General features: G+C 44.1%; 1 protein-coding gene across 3 annotated transcripts in view; it reads left to right on the top strand.

Annotated features, from left to right (window-relative positions):
* Positions 1–5,147: 5,147 nt before the first annotated feature.
* Positions 5,148–25,567, top strand: part of LOC147011638 (inositol polyphosphate 5-phosphatase OCRL-like) — an 83,754-nt gene continuing 63,334 nt past the window's right edge. For 2 of the 3 annotated variants that reach the window (XM_085855981.1, XM_085855983.1), the window contains exon 1: positions 19,814–20,067. The gene's annotated coding sequence lies outside the window, so the exon portion shown is untranslated. Of the gene's footprint in view, positions 5,252–7,279; positions 7,378–7,515; positions 7,543–7,703; positions 7,824–11,208; positions 11,323–19,813; positions 20,068–25,567 lie in introns of those variants that run through there. The other variant, XM_085855982.1, reaches the window with a different exon arrangement.

The following is a 25,567-nucleotide window of genomic DNA, read 5'->3' on the forward strand; positions in this document are numbered from 1 at the left end:
CTAATCTACGAGAACATATCGGGTGCAATACATTTTTGAAATATGCTATACAGTACTATATAAATCGTTTTTGGCCCTATCAATGGTGAAGAATCACTTTTAAAATTAAATAATTCTCGTATCCAGATCCGGATTTGGATCTTCACCAAAATCGAGACAATTCGCCCTTGTGACACACCTAGCATGTTCAAGTTTCATCCGAATCTGTCCTCAACTTTTTGAGATATCATGCTATATATCATTTTTAGCCCGATCTCTCATTGGTGAAGAATCACTTAAAAAAATTCGAGTAGTCAGATCCAGATCCGGATCTTCACCAAAATCAAACCTGTCCACAAAATTTCATCCGGATCTGTCCACAACTTTTTGAGATATCCTGTCGACAGACAAGCAGACCAAAAGGGGTGAAAACGTCACCTCCTTCACCTTCTGTGGTGGAGGTAACTACAATGGAACTCGGTCGAGCACATACCTCCACAAGGCTGAACAGTTTATGATTTGTATCCCACTGATGGGCCGGATTTGCATGCAGACCTTTACCGGAATCTAAATCGCTTGTTCTTGTCACTGACCCAACTCATCCACGAAGTTTTGTCGTAACCCATCCAAAACTTTTTGAAATATTGTTTTTGTCCCGAATCTCTGAATTGTAAAGAATCACTTTAAAAATTACAGCATCTGGATCTTCACCAAAATCGAATAAATTTGTCCTTGTCACACCCAACCGGTCCACCGAGTTTCCTCCGAATCCGTCTCGCTTTTTGAGATACTGTATCATGCTTGTATGTCGTTTTTGGTCCTATCTTCTCAATCGTGAAGAATCGCATGAAAAACTATTGTACCCAGATCTTCACCAAAATCTAATCAATTGGTCTTGTCAAAAACCCAATCTGTCCTCCAACTTTCGTCAGATTCCATCTAACTTTTTGAGATATCCTGCTCACAGACAGATATACAAAGACAGGGGAGAAAACATATCTAGAAGGGCACTCTGTAGAGCGCATATCCCCCCCACCCCCCATAATGCCTGATCCACGAGAACATATCGGGCCCAATACATTTTTGAAATATCATGCGACATGTCGTTTTAGGCCCTATCTTTCAGTGGTGAATAATTACTTTAAAATTTAAATCCTTCTATCCAGATCCGGATTCAGATGTTCACCAAAATTGAATCGATTTGTCGTGGTCACACAATCAGCCTGCCACCAAGTTTCATCCAAACCCGTCCACAACTTTTTTGAGATATCGTGCTATATATTAGTTTAGCCCAATCTCTCAATGGTGAAGAATTACTTAAAAAATTATTGGATCCGGATTCACCTTCACCTTCGGTGATGGAGGTAAAAAAAAAACATAACATAGTTGTGGCAGCAGCAAGGGCTGGCTGTATGGGACGTGGTACCGGCGTTTCACCACTCACAGTATGGGGTCGAACAGTATTCGATTATATATGTCCATATATGTTGTGGAAATGATTCCTCGAGGTTAATAAATCTTATCCATCAAGCTCGGTTCCTGTCTGTGCGTCACAACCACCCACCTCGCCATGCCACTCGTTTCCCTCCAGTGGGACAGAAACGCGCTGTGGGATCTCAAATGCAGTTACTTTCTGTCTGCCGGACACAGTGATGTGTCGCTTATGACTAAGTTTTGTTCACCAGAATTTGAGAAGCATTGCAATGACTGTTACAAGGAAAATGATTACTTTATGTTTTAACAGTACCCAGACGAAGGATGGGGACCTCAGCTATCTATATTAACAAATTAGGGAAATCATTGTTTGTATTATGTTCCTTATCTAACGACTACTAAGTCAGTGGGCCAATTCCAAACAAAATGTGGGATGATCACATCTTTAACTTCAGCGAAGATTGAACGTACTCTACTTAAGGTTCCCGGGTTACCTGCTGGTGCTTAACATGGTGTAGTTATTTCCTTCTTGAGTGTTCAGAATAAGCATAAAAATAATTAAATGTGATATTATTAATGCGTTGCTATTATGTTCACATAGAGACGTTAAACCCATCCTCATGTCTGTTTAAAAACCCTCAACTCTACGAGCCTTTATTTGACGTTTTTACCCTCCGTTTTCTCTATTAAATGTTCTTTAGAAATGTTCTGGAGTTCTGGAGAGGAGTGGCGAACCACGTCTGGAGTGCAGCTCACCGGGTAGGGGCTCGAGGGAGTCAAGGCGGCTGCATTGGGCGGAAGCTTGAGGAGAAGCTGTGCTGCTACTGCAGAGCTGTTGTGCGATGCCACACCCCCATCCAGCCATCCACACCTCTCCTCCCACACCTTATGTCCGCTGACTGCCGCTTTACCATCGGCATCGGTTCTTGTTCGTGCCTCTTCAAGCCTCGCAGTGTCCTGCCGGGCATCGCCCGGTATTTCTGTCTTGTCAGCCTCTGATTTATTTGTCTCGTGGAACGAATGTGAGCCCAAAGGCATCGGCTAGTTAAGGTTCCAGTTGGTTCATTGACTCGTGGGTGCGTGTGTCGATTAGTGGGTAAGGGAGTTTTGTTGTTGCTTGTGAGCATCGGTGCTTCCGAAGAAGTTTCTTGGCAAGGGTTATACTAGGTGGTTTGCCATCGTCTTCCCAGCAGTAGTTAGGAGAGGAATTTTTGGAATTTGTTCAGGGTGATGGTGATAGTTCACCTATTCTTCAGAAAGGACACCTTAGGATCTTTAACATCCACCAACTAAATCCGACAGACGGGATGCGCAGTTTTAACGTCCATCCGAGGGAAGGCACGCATTCATATTGATTGATCACCGTGCCTATGAAACACTGCGGTGACGGTGTGCAGCTGGGTCTGGATTCGAACCCAGGCTAGACAGCTTACCAAGTTAGAGGTGAGAATGCATACCTCGAGGTCATCCTGCCAGCCCACTGTATATTTGCAGTTTATATAATTTTTTTTTAAAGTTAACTAAGGCCACTAGTGGAGCTTGAACATAATCACATGCTGGACAAATAAATAAGTAGACATACAATATTTGGGATTGAACATGGGTTCTGAGCATCATGAGCCGTCAGTTAAGAAGGCAACGCTGAACACGCCAATTTAGGATGATTTTCCAAGGTGAAAGTACCTGAAGCAACCCATTTTAGCTTAAAACCTCTTCCTGATGGACTAGCGTGTCAGTTTCGTTGGTGTCTGAATGGCCGTCCCATTCCTGTCGAAACAACACTTCCTAAGAAACAAGAGACGTAACCATGTCTGCGGTCACCAATGGTAAGCTTCTCCCAGCTTACCCTTGGTGATCACCTGCGACTCATGACCCAATGATGGCACACTTTGAACAGCCATATCACCTTGACCTGCAACATTTATGGATGGAGTGTAAATTAAGAAAACGTGTCCCCATCTCCAATCTATCCGTAAAACTCAACATCGTGAACATAGAGAAAAATTATTCAAGTTATGATTTAAAAAAAGAGTTTTTTGTTAATTAGGTCACAATCCGAAAAAAGTAGGTCAAGGACACGAAACAAATATCAGGTGCACAACTTCAGTGGCAGTACACCATTGTGATGCAAGAACGTCTTGGAAGGCCAAGCGGTCTTTGAGACTCCACATTAGCAAAATATGCCTGGTGTTGGCTTAATGGTGAGGGTGGTCGGCTTGAGATCCTTGAGCCCAGAATTCGAGCCCTGTTTGCCACTGAATTAACATCAGGTGGGGTTGACTCAGCTTGTCATCCTCTCTTTCGTGTGCAGCCTTATGGCTGCTGGTTGCATCATTGGTTAGGGACGCGGCTATGCCGCTGATGCAGTGTCCCTATTACCAGTCAACTGGTCCTCATTTTGCCAACCTCAGAAGGATGACAGGCTGAGTCAACCCCACCTGGTATTAATTCAGCAGCCAATGGGAATCGAACTCAGGACCCTCGGATCCCGAGTCAGCCACCAACGCCAGGCTTCAAGGACTCCTGCAGGAGAGCGGGTCAAACATCTGGCACATTGACCTTGAATACGCCAGATGTTTGAACTCGTCTTTCTGGGGACCGTAGCTGAGTTAAGACTGTTCTGCAGCTCAACACACTCCAAGAATCCTCGTGCGTTTTGTTTGGAACCGCACTCTACCCCGCAGAACTTCTCTCGCAGCCTCACAAAAGCGTTTATCGGGAAACGTCGGCGTGGTTGAGGATATCATCTTTCAAAACGCAATTGTTGCCGAGGAAAACTGAGGTTTGGTTGAAGTTTGGAAAACAAAAGGACCGACTTATAAAGTTTTGGGCCGACTACGTGACGTAGCTGCGCTCACGACGTGGCATCGCGAGCCGTTCCAAAGTTCCATCAGGGAAAGGAAACGGGAAATCGAGCCCCGCGATCCCTTCCCTGACAGCTCGATCACATCCCTGGATCTCTGCCGATCATGGATTTCTCGGGAGCGGTGGAAGAGACGCTTTGCGAAGCAGAGAAGTGTCTCGTGATATCCTTGGTGCAGACTGGTAGTTCTTTTGGCGCCGTACGAGTGCGACCCGTGCGCGCCGTGCTTGGGTAGCCCGTGCACGTCCAGATGGAAAAAGGCTCGTGATTCAGGATGTTTGAGTAAACAAAAAAGTTTTCCAGACTTATTGGGTTCAAGTTGACGGTTCACCCTCGCACTAGTGGGAACTAACTTATGTTCCCACTTGTGATTGTTACGATTGTTACGTTGTTACCACTGGTGATTGTTACGATTGATTGTTACGATTGTTACGTTGCTACCAGTGGGAACGTAACTTATGTTCCCACTGGTGATTGTTACGTTCCCACTGGTGATTGTTACGATTGTTACGTTGTTACCACTGGTGATTGTTACGATTGATTGTTACGATTGTTACGTTGTTACCACTGGTGATTGTTACGATTGTTACGTTGTTACCACTTACATTACGTAAGCGGCCGTGATTGTTACGTTGGCTCAGGGTGTGAGCACTAGACCTGCACCTCCTCCGCTGTTTCATACAAGTACAATGCGGTGCACTCTTAGTGTACGGGGTGACACAACTTGGGTCGGCGCAAAGTACGAAATAATTTGCGCAAGTCGTGCCGAGAGCTCACGGCTCGATCGTGTATGCACTTAGCGAGCGTGCCGTGATCCGTGCTTTTGTCCATTGGAAATGGTCCATGGTCACGGGTCATGACGGATCGGTGGTGCGTCCCTTGACCGTCGGAAAAAGCCATCCAGAGTACTTTGGTGCGCGAATCCAGCACCGACAGCAGGATCCTGGCGTTGGTGGCTCGTGGTCGCGAATATGCGTAAGTTGTGATGCAGGTGCAAAATGTACCCACAATACCGTAATGTATGGTCACCACATCATTGTCACGTGATTCCGCTTGTTAGTCGTCCAAGAGCTCCCTGGATGGTTTCGAGCAAGAGCACTTATTAATACCTCGGTAAGCCTGGTGTTGGCTGTTAGTTGAGTTCGACCCCCTGCCACCAAAACCCCCCCCCCTGCCACCCTGCCAAACCACACAGGTAACACCAGATGGGTTGATTTAGCCTGTCATCCTTCTGAGGTTGGCAAAATCAGTACCAGCTTCCTGGACACAGGGGGCACTGCATCAGCAAACACGGCCATGCTCCCAGCAATGATGCAACGAGCAGCCACAGGCTGCGGATTGAAATCATAATAACATAGAGGTGTGCTGTGTGCATGCTGCGGCCAAACGGCTTTGAACACCTGAGCTCATCACAGGTCCAACTGAAATCCCGTTTGGTATCTTGTCTTGCTTTGATGATCTGGTGGCGTCATGCGTGACGAACAAGCCTGTGGATGTGCGAAGCATAGTTGTGGCTTTTGTTTGACCCTTCTTGTCAGTACCGCTTGCAGGAGGAAACATAACAGGTGCGCACACATTGGAGTTGCAGCCAAATTTATCTTCTGCAAAATGAGTACCATTTTTGGGGAAAATGAGTGCGGTACCATTTTTGGGGAAAATGAGTGCGGAACCATTTTTGGGGAAAATGAGTGCGGTACCATTTTTGGGCAAAATGAGTGCGGTACCATTTTTGGGGAAAATGAGTGCGGTACCATTTTTGGGGAAAATGAGTGCGGTACCATTTTTGGGGAAAATGAGTATGGTACCATTTTTGGGGAAAATGAGTGCGGTACCATTTTGGGGGAAAATGAGTGCGGTATCATTTTTGGGGAAAATGAGTGCGGTACCATTTTTGGGGAAAATGAGTGCGGTACCATTTTTGGGGAAAATGAGTATGGTACCATTTTTGGGGAAAATGAGTGCGGTACCATTTTGGGGGAAAATGAGTGCAGTACCATTTTTGGGGAAAATGAGTGCGGTACCATTTTTGGGGAAAATGAGTGCGGTACCATTTTTGGGGAAAATGAGTGCGGTACCATTTTTGGGGAAAATGAGTATGGTACCATTTTTGGGGAAAATGAGTGCGGTACCATTTTGGGGGAAAATGAGTGCGGTATCATTTTTGGGGAAAATGAGTGCGGTACCATTTTGGGGGAAAATGAGTACCATTTTGGGGGAAAATGAGTGTGGTACCATTTTTGGGGAAAATGAGTGCGGTACCATTTTTGGGCAAAATGAGTGCGGTACCATTTTTGGGGAAAATGAGTGTGGTACCATTTTTGGGCAAAATGAGTGCGGTACCATTTTGGGGGAAAATGAGTGTGGTACCATTTTTGGGCAAAATGAGTGCGGTACCATTTTTGGGGAAAATGAGTGCGGTACCATTTTTGGGGAAAATGAGTGCGGTACCATTTTGGGGGAAAATGAGTTCCATTTTTGGGGAAAATGAGTGTGGTACCATTTTTGGGGAAAATGAGTGCGGTACCATTTTTGGGGAAAATGAGTGCAGTACCATTTTTGGGGGAAATGAGTGCGGTACCATTTGGGGGGAAAATGAGTGCGGTACCATTTTTGGGGAAAATGAGTGCGGTACCATTTTTGGGGAAAATGAGTGCAGTACCATTTTTGGGGAAAATTAGTGCGGTATCATTTTTGGGGAAAATTAGTGCGGTACCATTTTTGGGGAAAATGAGTGCAGTACCATTTTTTGGGAAAATGAGCCATTCAATTATATCCTGTGTCGGAGTGACGACCCTTCCAGGATTGTGCCCCCTCGCCAAGCAAACTGCCAATGGGTCCGAAGACGCGAAAGGAATGGTTCTTATTACTTACTCTGGTCCACGAGTACAATAGGTTGAGATCTGGGGTTGAATTGGGTTTTATGTCAGCCTTGGGGTCATATTTGTCCCCAAACTTCACCTGATTTTTGGGGGGTTTTTTTTGTTCTTTTGTGTGTCTGTGCAGGATATTCGTGTACTCTCACCGCCGTATGCCCCTGCACGCAAACGACCTAAGTCTTCGGCAATGCATCCCAGTGAACGAGAAATTTGAGCTGCAATGTGGTGAGGGTCCTTGCACCGCTTTCGGGGTTATTCTCTTTGTGGGGTTTTAACCCACAGCATGTTCCGAAAAAATGACAGTCTTCAATGCATTCAAGTCTTGGAAAATTTGATGATCTATTTCCTTATTTCTCCCTACAGAAAGGAAACAGGACTTCCCTGTTATAGGTAAGAAACCTGTGAACGTTTTCCTTTGCTTTTAAGCTTAAACTTGATAGGTCACAAGATGGCGTCATAAACATGGTCTGTGCTGCGCAATGCGCAAGAGTTCTGGGGAAGAGATTCTTTGAAGGTGGTCTTGATTCTGTGATTGAATCTGTTCACCATAGGAGCGGATGAGGTGGTGAGCCTAACCTGTGACCCTGCTTGAGGTCGTTGCCTGATTGTAAGTCTTCCTTTCGGCTCCAGCTCCGACCTCTTCCTTCAGCAACTCGCTCGAGCTCAACACGGTACGCGGGCCACCTAGTAGACCCTCCTCAGGCACCGTCGGATCTCTGTTGCTTCACCGTAGTTTTGTGGAAGAGGCAGTCACATGACCTTTTAATACGTAAGGTCTTCGGTGTGCTGCAAAATGTATCAGTCTCATGCAACGCAGTCTTCGAGACTGCATTATATCAAGTTGCATTAATTGTTGATCATTCCGAACATCGATTAATGGTCTTTATCACGATCACGTCTTGAGCCTCGTCCAGACTTCTATGGTTCGGAAATAACAAATTGAGAATCTCACTTATGACTGGTAGGACAGTGTAGAAATGTATCGAGTTAGTCTTTTTGAATGACAGTTACATCTGAAACCAGAAGTGCACTCGGTAGAGCACACATTTCCGCCACATAATACCTGATCCATGAGAACATATCGGTCCCAATACATTTTTGAAATATCATCCTATGTATCGTTTTTAGCCATATCTCTCAATGGTAAAGAATCACATTAAAAATTAAATATTTCTCGAATCCAGATCCAGATTCGGGTCTTCAGCAAAATCTTATCAATTCTTCCTTGTCACATACTCAACATGTCCACCAAGTTTCGTCCGAATCCGTCCAAAAGTTTTTGAGATATCGTGCTATATATGGTTTTTGGCCCTATCTCTCAATGGTGAAGAATCACTTAAAACATTCTAGTTGTTGGATCCAGATCTGGATCTTCACCAATATCTTATCAGTTTGGCATTGTCACACACCGAACCTGTCCACAAAATTTCATCTGCATCCGTGCACAAGCTTTTGAGATATCCTGTACACAAACAGACAAACAAGCCTTTAGGTGGCGATGGGTCGCCGAGCATGGAAACTATAAGATATAGAGCAAAATGGATGTCATATAGCGGATAGGGAATCACCTTAAGATGATGCATATCAAATCTCATCCAGTTCCATCTACTGATAACTACTCGGTATCCATTTGAATCAAAACTACTGAAAATGCGGTTTGAAATCAGAAATCCCCAAAGTTCGAGGGGGTGCTGTGGGTGAACAAAGATCTAAATCGAAAATCCGGCTTGATCGTTTGTGCACAATGTATTCCAGACGATTAGTGTGAATTTTCATGACCTTCCGACCATAACCCTAGGAGGAGTAGCATTTGGCACGAAGGCACCTCCAGCTCCCGCATATTATCGATTTTTGCACTAATTCACCTTTGACCCCTGACCTAAGCGAAATCGGTCAATATATCCTGAGGAAAAGTTGTGGTACTCATTGAGTACCATGAACCTGCAAAGTTTCATTCATATCGATGCACTCACCTGGTTGCAAGGGGGTCTTCAATTTTCGTCAATTTTAACGTATACCCTAATTGTAGGGGGCGTTGCGGGTAAAATATTCCATATATCACAAAAACCGGAATATATTTGACAGAGCATCACCTGTAGATCATTCGTGCCAAATTTCATAACCCTACGTGGGATAATGGCTTTCGGAATTGATTTCACATGAACGGTACCGACTTTGAAGGTTTTTCGGTTGTTGCTAGGGAACCAAAGCGTCCCTAGCAACCATCACATTTTCCAAAGCGCTCAGTCATAAGATGTACCTACCACCCGAGTTTGGTCAAAATCCGCCCACGTTTACTACCAATTATGTTGATGCAAACAAACAAACATCCAAACAAACAGACAGAATGACTGACAATAAGGGTCACCTATTTCGGCGACCCAACAAGCCGGTAGGCAACATGGGTGGTCGCTATATAATTGCATACTAGTCATACAGTTTTTGACGGATCGGGCTGAAATTTTTTGACAAAGAGCTTGATTATAGTGTGCATAAAAGCGAGGCAGCCAATTTTTGATTTTCGAAAAAAAAAAATGAGAATATTTTTCGGATTTTTTCAAAAATTTCAAAGTCCCGTTACTAGGCAACGGTGGCGTCCATAGCAACGGTGCTCAAAAGCATACAACGAGAACCTGGTATGAACCTACCAGTGAAGTTTCATCAAAATCGGTTGACTCCTCTGGCCTCCAGAGCTGTCCATTACATACATACAGACAGACGGAAAACCTGAGAATAACGGTAGTCTCGCGACCACCCCATAAATAGACAGAAAGGGGTGAAAACATAAGCTCCTTCACCTTCAGTGGCGGAGGTAACTAGAACGGTACTTGGTAGAGCACATACCTCCGCCAGGCTGAACATTTTATGTTTTGTATCCTACTGATAAGCCGGATCTGATTTGGTACCTTAACCAAAATGTAATCTATCTGTCCTCATCACACAACCAGCCTGTTCACCAAACTTTCTCTGAATTCATCCATAACTTTTTGAAATCTCAATATATATATATATATATATATATATATATATATATATATATATATATATATATATATATATATATATATATATATATATATCGTTTTTGGCCCGATCTCTCAATTGTGATGAATCTTATTCTTTTTCTTTCGGCTCCTCCCGTTAGGGGTCGCCACAGCGGATCATCCGTATGATCCGCATTGTGATTTGGCTTCGTTTTTATGCCGGATGCCCTTCCTGACGCAACCCTGGTCGCCTCTTACGAGACACAGGGATCATCAATGGTGAAGAATCACTGACAAAATTCAAAAATTCTCATATCCAGATCCAGATCTGGATCTTCACCAAAACCAAAAAAATTCGTTTTTGTCACCCACCAAAACTGTCCACCAAGTTTTGGCCAAATCCGTCCATAACTTTTTGAGTTATCCTGCTCACAAACAGAGAAACAAATAGGGATGAAAGCATAACCTCCGTCCACCTTCACCGGCAGAGGCAACTAGCTCGATTGGGTTTCATTTCTGGTCTGTCACGTCCATCCGTTTGGAATATCTGCCAAAACCCAAGTGTTGCTTTTGTAGCCCTGCTGGAGATGTAATCGAACCTCTCAACTGTGTATCGATTTCACCTTTTTTGTAAAAGTAATCGATCACAGAGGGAGGGACTTTCGTTTGTACCGATGAAGTCTTCAGGCTCACCCACGTGCAATTCCTGGACTATTTGGCTTTAACTCCCCATCTGTCAATATGATTTCGTTCAAACTTGATCATTTTGTGAAAATTGTTCTTTCCAAACCACAAATGGTCCAATCGTAGTAAATAACGCACATTGTGGAAGTTTTTGTGCAGGAGGAGCAATTGCCCCACAATTTGAAGGAGGTAACTGAAACTGTCTCGAACATCATCAGTTATAGCAAAATCCACGAAGATTTTGTCCATTGTAGATGATTGCCTGGCTGATGCTTCAAGTAGATGGAAAATAAAATTTGGAAACTTAATCCTGGTTTGAGATTGAGGCTGAAAGTAGGTCTAATGTGAGTGTGGAAGACATGATGTCGAGGTTTTCCCTTTGATACAGACTGCCAGGAAAAGTTGCTGTTGGGGTTGCCTTCACCGCCCTTTCGTTGGCTTGACAAGTACCTGTTGCCAGGCAAGAGGGCACAGCTGGTGCTACAAAGCGACCTTTTACCCGGTAAGATAATGTGGCATTCATCCTCCCCAGTAGCCATGTTGTCAGACATACGCTTGCCTCGAAAGTCTCTTTACACCGGTTTGGATTCTTTTTCGCACTTTTGGTGTTAAATATTTCATTCCTTCATCCTATTTGGAGGGAGAAGTCATATGTGATCATGATCTGAAATTACCCAACCCCTAGTGAATTTAAGATATGTTAGATTGAATTAATGTGATATTGATGTGGGACACGCTTGATGGGCCAAATGGCCTCCTCCTGCGTCAAGGTTCCTTGTGTATATTTGTGCAACTTTGGCATGGAAAGGGTTTTCAGGAAAAGAGTTGAATTAAAGTTTGGCTCTTTGTTCGGGGTTTTTTTTTGGGGGGGGGGGTGTTCTCTTATTGTGGTATTATGTCAATAATTTAAACCACACCTGTGCTAAGACTGAGCTTGGTGTTTGTGCCATTGTAGTGTGCATGAGGGGTTCATGGGTTTGTTTTTGGAAAGTTGGAACAATGGCTGTTTCCCGCTATTGCTCTCACACTGTTTATTGTTCTGTGACCTCGTCCAGTGGGTTTGTGTTATTCTAATCCTATAAACCTCATGGAATGCAGTATTTTGGGCACACATTGAAGGTGAAATTAACGGAAGAGCTTATCGGAGGAAGTTCAGTTGTTTTATTTTTTTTTTTAAACAATGATCTAAGGTTCATCACAGTGGACCTTGTACATGTATCACCTGTAAGACAAGTACATTAGTAGACACCAATGTACTTCATTAATTGCATGGGCACGAGTAGAGAATGCATAAACACATGTCAAATTTGAAAAATTGGGTTCCCGACATCACATGCCGAGGGTTGAAGGACACATTTGGTGTCCGAGAAATTGAGGACATCCTGTGTGAGGAAAGATTCTGTTCAGCAGATAACGTTAGGTTTACCAATGGCATCTTGGATCGAGAGATTTGTGAAATTGGAGTGAAGACCTCGGATGTTGGAGATTAGGGATTGGAGGTCTATCGAGTTATGGATGGGGTTGGCAGGGAGGGCAAAGGAGGGATGGGGTGAGGGAATGTGGAGATGGGAAGGCAGGAAAGGGGAAAGAGGGATGGGATGTGCGGTGAACATGGAGGGGGCAGGACACTTGGGAAGTGGAAAGGGGATGGGATGCTAGCGAAGCAGGAAGGGAGAAAGACACTTGGGAAATGGAAAGGTGCAGGACACTGGGGAAGCAGAAAGGGGTAGTTCACTGGGGAAGAAGAGAGGAGCAGGGGAAGAAGAGAGGAGCTGGGGACAGGGGAAGAAGAGAAGGGCCAGGGAAGAAGACAGGGGTCGGGGGGCAGGGTAATAAGAGAGGGGTCGGGGAGTAGGGTAAGAAGAGAGGGATAGTGGGGCAGGGTAAGAAGAGAGGGGTCGGGGGCAGGGTAAGAACAGAGGCGTCGGGGGGCAGGGTAAGAAGAGAGGGGTCGGGGGGCAGGGTAAGAAGAGAGGGGCCAGGATGCAGGGGAAGAAGAGAGCCATGATGCAGGGGAAGAACAGAAAGATGTGATGTAGGTGTTGTCGTTGATGCGGGTTTCAGAATGTGAAATGGAGTCATCCAAGAGCAGGCTCAAAGCATCCACCTTCATTTCAGTACGGGGTCACAATTCACGGACCAAGCTGTGAAGTTTTCTTTTCTCAAAGTTTTGTGTTGAGGGCTCTCGTCAGGATCGTTGCTGAACCCCAGACAACTTCCAACTGTAGTTAGTTTGTTATACCATTCCCAGGGATGGTTTTTCATTCACCTGTAAAGTAGTTCCGGGGAGCTTATGGGATGGCGCGTCGTCCGTCCGTCCGTCCATCCACCAAATACTTACAACCTCTTCTCAGAAATTACACAAACGATTTCAATAAAATTTGACCACAACCATCATCACCTGTGATGGCATAAATAATAAAAACGGGGTCTGAATGGGGTCTACAGAGGGAGTTTACCGGGGGGGGGGGGTGTTGCCTTCCCAAAGATTTATTTGCTTTCTTCTTAAACAATACACACAATTCTGATGAAACACTTCATGCCAACCTTCATCACCCATGACATACCAAAGTTTGTTCATTACATTAGAAAAATCTTCTCTTAGGGGATTTAAGAGGGGTTGCCCCACAAAATATGTATTTGCTTCCTTTTCTGAAGCCACACACAATTTCAATGAAACTTGAAAAACAGCCTTTATCACCTGTGATGTACCAAGGTTTGTTCATGGCATTAAAAAAAACATCCAGAGGTATTTACTTTCTTCTCCATTATATATTTTGTGGGTCATCCATACCTACCAGTGGTTGCCTGATTATCTTATCCAGCCACTACCAGGTGAGCACCCAGGCCCCTATGTTTAATACCTCTGTGAGGTTCTTTGTCATCATTCCTGTAGGTCCAGCTGTCACTGGTACAACTTTGGCATTCTTCAGTTTCCAGGATCTTCTCTCTTCATTCTTGACGTCTTGGTGTTTGGTCATTTTCTTGATTTCTGCATCGTTTAGTCCCAAAATCACTGGAATTAACACCTCAATAAGCAATGCCTTCTTCTCCTTTTTTTGAACCTAAGTATGATATCTGGTCGTCGCAATGATTTGTTTTCGATGTCCGCGCTTGATGGGATCATTGGGTCGTACGTCAGCGGTAGGTACTTCTATGTTTTTAGGGATTACTTTTGGTTCCTGTTTCCACAAATTTTCTGGAACTGGGGTATCAAAGTTTTTGCAGATGTGCCAGTGGATTACATTATAAACTCTGTTGTGTCATTGTGTGTACAGCTGTTCTGACATGAGTTTTTTTTTTGTGTGTGTGTTTGGTCATTAAGCATAACATATCATTCTCTTTACTAACCCCACCTCAAACCTCACTTTTCTCTCTTCTTTTTAAATTTTTTTCCATTCTCTCTCTGTCTCTCTCTCACACCCCCCCCCCCAACTCTTCACATCCCTCCCTTCTTCCCGTGGTATAGCAACGTTTGGTGAGACATCACTCTCTCCATTCCCCGCCCCCTCGTTGCTCCCCCCTCCTCATTCCTTTTCCCCCCTTTCCGAGCTTCCTCTCCATCCCCTCCCCCTCTCTCTCTCCTGTCCACCTCTCTCCCCTCCCCCTCCTCTCTTCCTCATTCTCCTCCCCTCTCTCCCCCCTCCTCCTCCCCACCTCTCCTCTCTCTCCTCCCCCCTCCCTCCTCTCCTCTCTCTCCTCCCCCTCCCTCTCTCTCTCTCTCCTCCCCTCCCTCCTCTCTCTCCTCCCCCTCCCTCCTCTCTCTCCTCCCCCTCCCTCCTCTCTCTCCTCCCCTCCCTCCTCTTTCTCCTCCCCCTCCCTCTCTCTCTCCCCCTCCCTCCTCTCTCCTCCCTCCTCTCTCCTCCCTCCCTCCTCTCTCTCCTCCCCCTCCCTCCTCTCTCTCCTCCCCCTCCTCCCTCCTCTCCTCCCCCCTCCTCCCCTCCTCTCCCTCCCCTCCCTCCTCTCCTCCATCTCCTCCTCCATCCCCTCCTCCTCCCTCATCATCATCATCTCCATCATCATCATCTCCATCATCATCATCTCCATCATCATCATCACCTACATCACCATCACCATCATCATCATCATCATCGTAATATGCATCATCATGCATCATCATCATCATCATCGCCATCATCATCATGTAAATCATCATCATCATCGCGTCACATCTCATCATCATCATCATCATCATCATCATCATCATCATCATCATCATCATCGCATCATCATCATCAATCATCATCATCATGCATCATCATGCATCATCATCATCATCATGTCATCATCGTCGTCATCATCATCATCAAGTAAAATTAAAATGGTAGTGTGTGTTAAATGCAAGTCATCGAAAATCAGTGTTAGATCAGTGGTAATCATCAATTAGTGGTCATCATCATCATCAAAATCGTCATCGTCGTCGTCATCTACATCATCATCATCATAAATCATCATCGATAGCATCATCATCATCATCCGTAAAATGTCATCATCATCATCATCATCATCATCATCATCATCATCAAATCATCATCATCATAAGTAAAAATCATAATCGTGTGGTATAGTAAATCATTAAATCGTCATCATCATCATCATCATCATTAATCAAATAATCATCGTGTTAAGTAATCATCAGTAAATCAAAAATCGTATGTAAGTCATCGTATCACATTAATTAGTAGTATGCATGGTAGTAAAATCATCACATCAAAAATGTATCTAATGGTAAGTGAAGTAGTGGTGGTAGAATCATCATCATCAGTAAGTAAATCGTCATTGAAAAATCGTAAATCAGTGATGCATCATCATCATCAATCATCACATCATAGCGCATCATCATCGTCAATCATCATCATCGTAATCGCATCATAAAATGTCATCATCGTCATCATCATCGTCATCATCATCATCATCATCATCATCATCATCATCATCATCATCGTCATCATCATCGTCATCATCATCATCATCGTTATCATCATCATAATCGTCATCATCATCATCATCGGCATCATCGGCATCATCGTCATCATCATCATCATCATCGTCGTCATCATCATCACCATCATCATCATCACCATCGTCATCATCGTCATCATCATCGTCATCATCATCATTGTCATCATCGTCATCAATGCAATAAATCATCATCATCATGCATCCGTCATCATCGATGTGCATCATCATCATCGTCAATTAACGTCGTCGTCAAAATCATTAATCATCAAATATGCATCATCATCATCATCAATGCATCATCAATCATCGTCGTCGTCGTCATCATCTAATTAATCATCAAATGCATCATCATCTTAAGTAATTAAATTGATGAAATCATAGATGTTAATCATGAGTAAATGGTGAAAATCATGAAATTAGTAGTGTCATCAAAATTAGTGAAAGTCGTAATCAAATCATCATCGTCGATAATGAAATCATCAGTATCATCATCGTAGTAAAATCATCGAAAAATTCATCGTATGTGCGTCAAATCATCATCATGTCATCATCATCATCGCGTCGTAAATCATCATGAAATCTTTTAATTAAATGATGAATGTAAATAAGTCAAAATCATCGATCGTCGTCGTGAAAAATCGTCATAGTGTGTCATGTGCATCATCATCGTAAATTCATCGTCGTGGTAAATGGCATCATCATCATCATCATCGTCAATGTGCATCGTCATCGTCGTTCATCGTCATCATCATCATCATCATCATCATCGTCATCATCATCATCATCATCATCATCATCATCATCATCATCATCATCATCATCGCTTGCATCATCGTACATCATCATCATCATCATCATCATGTTTACGTCATCATCATCATCATTTAAATCATCATCATCATCATGTCATCATCATCATCAAATGTAAATGCATCATCATCATCATCGCGCATCATCATCATCATCATCATCATCATCATCATCATCATCATCATCATCATCATCATCATCATCATCATCATCATCATCGTATCATCATCATCATCATCATCATCGTAATGCATCATCATCATCATCATCATCATCATCATCATCATCATGTCATCATCATCATCATCATCATCATCATCATCATCATCATCGCATCATCATCATCATCATCGATGTCATCATGCATCATCATCATCATCATCATCATAAAAATAAATGTCATCATCATCATCATCATCATCATCATCATGTGGTCATCATCATCATCATCGCCATCATCACATCATCATCATCATCATCGTCAAATCATCATCATCATGCATCATCATCATCATCATCATCATCATCATCCATCATCATCATCATCATCATGTCGTCATAATGTCATCATCATCAAAGAACATCATGGTCATCATCAATGCATCATCATCGTCATCATCATCATCATCTTCATCGTCATCGTCATCTTCATCATCATCATGGTCATCATCATCATCATCATCGTCATCATCATGATAACATCTAGTAAATAATGTAAAAATAGTAAATGGTCGTCATCATCATCGTAAAATCGTAGTAAATGGTAAGTGGTAATGATAATTAATGCATGTCATCGTAAAATCAAAAATCATTAAATAAATCATCGTCAAGATATGTGTCATCATCATATCATCCATTCATCATCATCATCATTCATCATCATCATCATCATCGTCATCAATAAAATGTCATCATCGTCATCATCATCATCATTCATCATCATCATCATATCATCAATCATCATCATCATCATCATCATCATCACATGTCATCCATCATCATCATCATTGTTATCAGTCCACATCATCATCAGTAAATGGTATCCTCATCATCTAGGTCCATCATCATCGTCATCATCATCATCTGCATCATCGTAAAATAAAAATCAGTCATCAGTGAAATCCGGTGGTGGATGGTGGTAAGTGGTAGATCATCAGTATTGATCGTAGTGCGTGCATGAACATCATCGTCAGTCTATCAAATAAAGTGGTGGTGATCATCGTGAGGATGCAAAATTCGTCATCATCACATGTAATCATCATCATCATTTAGTCATCAGTCATGTGGTGTCGTCGTCAGTCAATAGTGGTAGATCATCATCATCATCATCATAAATGCATGTCATCATCGTAAATTAAATCGTCGTCGATCATCAAAAATCGTCATCAGTCATCATCATCATCATCGTATCATCATCATGGCATCATCGTCATCATCAATCGCCCAGCGTCATCATCATATATTAAAATCGCATCATATCATCGCGTCATCATAGCACCACATCGTGCATCATCGATCATCATCATCAGCGCCCATCATGTCAATGCACGCTTCGCCCATCATCATCATCTACGCCATCATCATCATGATCATCGCGTCATCATCATGCGGCATCATCATCATCTTTTGCCCATCATGTCATCATCTAAATCATCATCATCATTTCATCATCATCATCATCATCATCATCATCATCATCATCATCGTCATGGGTATCATCATCGTCATCATGCATCGTCAAATCATCATCATCATCATCATCATCGTCATCATCATCATCATCATCATCATCATCATCATCATCATCATCATCATCATCACCATCATCACCATCATCACTACCATCATCATCATCAACATCATCATCATCATCATCTGGATAATGTCATCATCATCAAGATACGCCCATCATCATCATCATCATCGTCATCATCATCATCATCAATATCATCATCACGCGTCATCATCATCATCTTGTATCATCATCATCATCGCCATCATCATCATCGCCATCATCATCATCATCATATCATCATCATCATCGTATCATCATCCACATCACAACGTATCATATAATGTCGCATCACGCTATCATCATCATCATCACATATGTCATCATCATCTGCCCATCATCATCCATCTGGCCCATCATCATCATCTGGCATCGTAATCATCAAATCTCATCATCATATCTCCTCCCCTCCTCCCCCTCATCTCTCCTCCCCTCCTCCCCCCTCTCATCATCCCTCCCTCCCCTCTCATCACTTACCTCATCCTCCTCTCTCTCTCTCTCCCTCACGCCCCCCTCCATCTCCTCTCTCTCTCTCTCCGCCCCGAAAGTACATCATCATCACTTTCTCTCTAGCCTCAACCCCCCTCCCTCCTCTCTCTATCATCTCCCCCTCCCTCCTCTCTGGCCTCCCCTCCCTCCTCTCGATGGCCTCCCCCCTCCCTCCTCTCTAGCCTCCCCCCTCCCTCCTCTCTAGCCTCCCCCCTCCCTCCTCTCTAGCCTTCCTCCTCTCTAGCCTCCCTCCTCTCTCCTCCTCCTCCCTCCTTCTTAATACCCTCAATCAGTGAAGCGACGGATCGTATTTGCCAGTAAATAAATAAATAAATCCTCCAGTGTGTCACCTCGCCATGCAGCATCTGGAGAGGTGGTGGTAGTGGTCACGTGATTTCGTTCCTTTTTCACGTGTCATGTTTTTTTTTCCGAATGAGGCGTTGGTTGATTCCTGAGAGTGGCTTTCATCGGGTTGTAGTTAAAGATAGTCACGCGAAGACACCGAATATGTTATCGCAGCATTTTTTTTGAAAAAGTCGTTCAGTAACAAGTGATAACGAGCGAGGCACGTAAATTTTCGCTCGTCAGCGAAAAATTACAGCTATCCAGTCAATGTATCCCAAGTCCAATAAAGCTGAGTTGACGCTTCCTCTCGGAGGAGATAATATCCCGTTTGTTCCATTATAGCATCGACAGATTACAATCTGCATCATTATGTTTCATCTTCCTCGTATACAATTCGATGCTGACATTGTGATCGCGGCGGTGTTGTTCGCGTCAGCGTCTCGATCGATTTTTTTTTCTCACCGTTGACGAAGTACAGGGTTTCTCAGGCGTATTCAGCGTTTCTAAAATAATTAAATCGCCAAAAGGTTTATTCACGATGTATTCTTGCTTGAACGCTTCAGACTATCTGCGCAATTTCACCAAATTTATGATGATGATGAAGGGAAATATGACGAAGAAGAAGAAAAAAGAGGAAGAAGAGCAGAAGCAGCAGCATCTGACGTCACCGGCGATCATTGCACAGTGCTTGCCTGACCTCTCCCAATATTCCGTCGCCGTTCGCTTGCGCCGATTCCTCAGAACGTCGGGCGATGCGAGCGAGAGTTTTCGCGCGAAGACGCTTCACGTGAACCTCGCCACCTTTACCTCAGATCCTGTTCGCGCCACATTTACGGTCTCGCCGTCCAGGTGAGTTCGTGTGTGCTGTTTTCTTGATTCAACTTTCGAAAGGATCGCTTTCGGAATCGAGTATACATTACAGTGTACAGTTCGTGTTATTGAAGGTGACTGAATGAGAGGGGACGGACCGTGTAATTACGTCGTCTCATGAAACGAGTGGTTGGGTAAGACTCCTCGTTAAGAGTTAAGGCGTCACTAACGACGGGTTTTTAATGTTTAACTCGACGTTACAGTGTGGGATTTGCGTTCGAATCCCGACCGAGGTATACATTGTCACCCCGGTGTTTCACAGGTACAGGGCGATTTCATCGATCCGTTTTACCGTCCCTCCGGATGGACGTTCAAGATCGCACGGTGTCCGTCGCGAAGAGAGTGGGCGAGCTATCGCCGGCACCCTGAACGAATTTGCATATTCTTGCACGAACTACTGTTCGGAAGGCAATGGCAAACCGCACAGGGTATAGCTGTGTCAAGACGCTGCTTTGTGAAGAGTTCGGTGGTGGTGGTCGTATGGCAGCCTCGCTGCCGGGGTAGCTATCATTTCTTGAAGCGCGACTCTGTCGCTGATGCAGTGCCCCTCTACCAGTACACACACTGGAACTGGTACTCATTTCGCCGACCTCGGAAGGATGACAGGCTGAGTCAACCCCCTGGTGTATTAATTCAGCGGCTGACGGGTCTTGAACTCAGGACCCTAGGATCCCAAGCTGCCACCCGAACCACTGAGCCAACACCAGGCTACAATAGTTCAGTGAAGCTCATCATCAAGGTGTTGTGATGACGTTTCGTTTTGTTTTGTTTTTTGGGGTTATGTTTACCTGCGCCACCGAAGGTGGATGGAGGTCACATTTTCACCCTGTTGGTCTGTGTGAGCAGCATATCTCAAAACATAATGGACCGAATCTGGGGAAACTTGGTGGACAGGTTGGGTGTGTGACGAGGACGAACCGATTCGATGTTGGTGAATATCCGGATACGAGAATTTATTTAATATGTCGCCGATTCTTCTCCATTATGCCTGGTGTTGGCTTAATGGTTAGGGTGGTCGGCTTTGGATCTTCGGGCCCTGAGTTCAAATCTCCCTCGGCTGTTGAATTAATACCAGGTGGGGTTGACTCGGCCTGTCATCCTTCCGAGGTCGGCAAGATGGGTGCCAGCTTGCTGGTATACTGTGTCGAAGTGGCCACCCCTCCAGGATTGTGCCCACTAGCCAAGGAGACTGCTTTGGTAGCACCAACGCTCTGCACAGAGTATGGTCCCAATATCCCCCTCCCCCTCCTCCTTCTCCATTGAGAGATGGTGCCAAAAACGATATATTATATCGCGTGATGTATGAAAAATTCGTGGACGGATTGTGACAAAACGAGGTGGATGAGTTTGGGTGCATTACAAGAACCAGCCGCTTTGAATTTGGTTCAGGTCCGAATCCAGATCCAGCCTATCGGTGGGAGTTAAAAACATAAACTGTTCATCTTGGTTTGATGTGGTTTTTATTCTGTGAACTCTATTTGTATCGTAAACGGTTTCATTTAAAATTAGGAAATACACATTTGGTACACAAGTCCACCCACGCACGTATCAACACCCACACTCGAGCACACCCACATGGAGCGTCACACATGGTGATTATAAAATCGACTTTTGAACTCACGATCTGCTTTTGATGTAGAGGTTGTGGGTGGGGAATGGTAGATGGGTACAGCAGGTTATTGTGGTGAGGGTCGGGTAGATTGTAAAAAGGTGGTTTGGAAGGGTGTGGTACATGGTGAAGATGAGGAGGTGGGGGGGGGGGTAGATTGGAGAGGTTTTTTTGGGGAGGGGGAGGGAGTGTTAGATGGTTGACTTTATTATCATATGCTTATCAATTATGCTTGTGATTCTGAAGGAGAAATCAAATAACTGTGTCATGTGCATCTTAAGTATCCTGAAAAAATTTTTTTTTGTTCAATATCTTATCTTGTTGGTAACGAGCCATTTGTTTCATGCAAATGAGAAATAATTTTTTTTTTTTTTTTTTTTTTTTTTGTATACCTTGGTCGAGGCTCGTATGAGAGCTAACACACAACTCACAGCAAGGAGGCATGAGACAAGAGGGGTGGGAGTGGGAGGGACAAAACATTGGGGAACAGACACAGGTGAACTGTGGAAGGGAGAGGGATGGGGATGGGACGGGGAACATGGCGAGGAGAAGATGGACATTACAGGGACTTTCAGGAAGGAAAGCAGGAGAATTGAAGGAAGTGGGCTTGGGTGGATTATCGGGGGTAGAAAAGATCGAGGATTTGGATGGGGGAAGATAAGAGGTGGTGGTGAACAGCTGTTTTGAAAGCCTGGAGGGAAGAATGGGAAAGAATAGAGTGAGGAAGTTTATTCCAAAGGCGGGAAAAAAGAGGAATGAAAGAGTGAAGATGAGCAGTGATTCGTGATTTTGGTAGTTTTACCAGAAGGGGGTTGTTGGCGGACCTTGAGCGCCCTGTGGAAATGTGGTTGGGACAAATCGCAGAGAGAGCAGGGGGGGCAAGGCTGGAGAGGAGTCGGTAGAAGACAGAAAGACCACCGACCAACCTGCGGTGATTGAGTGAGAGGCCCAAAGACTCAGCTTCATTGCAGGAGATGCCAATGATCTTAAAAGCCCTGGTTTCGACAGCGTGAAGTCGAGAAAGGTGGAAGGCAGGAGCACCAGCCCAGAGGGGAGAGCAGTACTCCATCAGGCTACGGACAAAAGCTTTGTAAGTAGTCAGGAGCTCAAGAGGGCCGAGGAAGGACTTTGCACGACGGAGGATTCCCAGTCGGCGACTGGCTTTTGAGGCGAGGTTGGAAATGTGACTTTCCCAGGAAAGGTCATGGCAGATAGTGAGACCCAGAAGCTTGAAAGAAAAGACTTCTTCCAGAGGATTGTTGAGAAAGTGGATGGGGGGTTTTGTAAACGGTCCTTTCGAAGAGACATAGTGAGAGTGTGAGATTTGTGTGGATTGAAAGACATGTTCCACGTGTTGGACCAGTTTGTGATTTTATCCAGATCTGCAGTGAGCGAAGAAGCTGCTGCTTGCCGGTCTGAGGGATGACAGATGGTACGGCAGAGGGTGGAGTCATCGGCAAAGAGAAATAGAGGATTTTCCAGAGAGTCCGAGAGATCATTGATGAAAACCAGAAAAAGAACAGGGCCCAGAACGCTACCTTGAGGAACTCCAGCCTGCACAGGAAGAGGGGATGAAAGAACTCCATTTAGGGCCACACGTTGACTGCGACAGGAGAGGAAGTCTGCGAGCCATGAGTGGAGATGGCCTTGAATACCATGGGAAGAGAGTTTGGTGAGTAGGGCAGGGTGCCAGACTGTGTCAAAAATGCAATATCGACTCTGAAAGCTTAATGAGATCGCATGTTATGCAATATACCCTGTACTCCTAAATTTTAGGATGAGTTGGGGATGTGGGGTGGGGGGGGGGATGTGGATGACTTGAGATGATGGTGCATTGGTAACATGAAGCCTTGGAGGGAAGACCGTAATTGAACAGTCTTCAGACGGCAGTTCCACAAACGAGAGAAAAGAGAAACAAGAGTTGAGGTGTGTGGTCATTGTAGATTTTGTGAGTGGAACCAAGGGAAGCTTTCTGGAAGAACACGTGCATGTTTGAGTGTTGGGTGAGCAGAGGAAGTTAGAACAGAGAGGTCAACAAGCTGCCTGCAATGTGAGAGATATAGATCCTGTCCAGTCTTTCGCCTCGCCCTTTCTCGAAGGTGTGTGTGTGTGTGTGTGTGTGTGTGTGTGTGTGTGTGTGTGTGTGTGTGTGTGTGTGTGTGTGTGTGTGTGTGTGTGTGTGTGTGTGTGTGTGTGTGTGTGTGTGTGTGTGTGTGTGTTAATTATTCTCTCCATAATTTGGGTTTCAGATGGTGTAACGGAGTCCTCACAGGACTCGAAAGATCTCGGTTCATTGGCTAAGTTGTGAAGGTGTTTTGTTCCGAGGGTTCTTTTCAGGATCATCACCGACCCCTCTAATTGTAGTTCGTTTGTGCTAATGTTCCCAGGGATAGGTTTTAGCATCTTTATGAGGTTCTTCTTCTTCATCATCTCTGTTGCTCCAATTATTACTGGTACAATTTTGGTGCTCTTCCACTTACTGGATCTTTTCACTTCATTCTTGAGATCTTGAAATTTGGACATTTTCTTGATTTCTGTGTTATTTAGACCAAAATCACTGGGTACTGAAATCTCAGTGAGCAATGCCTTATTTTCCTTTTTGTATCTGAGTAATGTACGATGTCTGGTCGCAGTGCTTTGTTTTCTATGTTCACGCTGGATGGGATCACCAGGTCGTACGTGAGCATTGTCCTTGTTTTCAATGATTGCTTTTGGTTAATGTTTGCTGGGACTGTGGAATTTAAATTTCTGCAGATGTGCCAGTGGATTACTCAACATACAGTACTTCGTTGTGCCTTTGTGTGTGGAGCTGTTCTGACATGAATTTTTTTTTTCTTTTTTTACATCTCGATAAGTGACTCGTGCTTTCTGTTTCTACCTTGCGCAACTTACACTTGTCTGATTGACTAGGTCCTGCCATTTGTAGCTTATCTGGAATTTCAATTCCAGATAAGGAATTGTCATCATGCACCGTCCGTCGGTTTCCTATTTTGACTTCTCCGGCCAAACCGCTGGGCCGATCCGGCTGAAATTTGGCAGCAACGGCTCCGCTCCTTACTGGTAACGGGGATTGCAAAGCTCGTTCCCGTCACTTGACTTTAGGTTGGTCAAAATGGCCGATTTAGTAATTTCTTCAAAAATCTCCTGACCCACCAGTTAGAATGCTACCAAATTTGGGTGACATTACGTCAGGGCCCAGATAAGTTGCAGGTCCAGTGGTCCAATTTTTTATTTTTATTTTTTGGCAAGCAGAATTTTTATTTTTTTTGATATGGATTCTTTTTATTATTATTATTATTATTATTTTTAATATATTGCTCACTTGGCTGTGCCTTGATGGGTTTGAGGGTAGAGGAGTAACAGCTGAAATGTGAATCCTATCCAGGTTCTTCCTGATGACTTCATCTTTGCTTTTTGCTTGTTTGGGTTCCTTCTGATTACTCCAATGCAGAACTGTACCTATTTGGTCTTCCATTCGATTTGAATTGAATTTATTTTAATCCCATTCTAAGTTCAATTTAATAATACTAAAAAATGTCATGGGTCAGGGTCGGGTGTCCTATCAAAACGGGACGTCTTGGTCATCACTGCCAGCAGTTATAAAGTGGCAGTTCTAATTATGTCTCATTAATTATGTAACGCACCAGTACACATGCCGCACAAAATACACCATACAAAACTACACAAACACTATACAAAAGAGTCCTGGTGAGGGTCTGCAATCTCTGATTGTTCTTTTTCTTGTGACAAATTGTATTCGGCAGTCTGTTGAACTTTTCATTCACTCGGCTAATCCTCGTCGTCACTCTGTGCATTTGATTGAGTTCCATCAGGCTGCCAGCTCCTTTTTTTTCCTCAGGATGCCTTGAT

The sequence above is a fragment of the Eptatretus burgeri genome, chromosome 15 (assembly GCF_056783735.1).
Source record: "Eptatretus burgeri isolate ZD-2024b chromosome 15, Ebu_testis_v1, whole genome shotgun sequence".
In the NCBI taxonomy this organism is placed as follows: domain Eukaryota; kingdom Metazoa; phylum Chordata; class Myxini; order Myxiniformes; family Myxinidae; genus Eptatretus; species Eptatretus burgeri.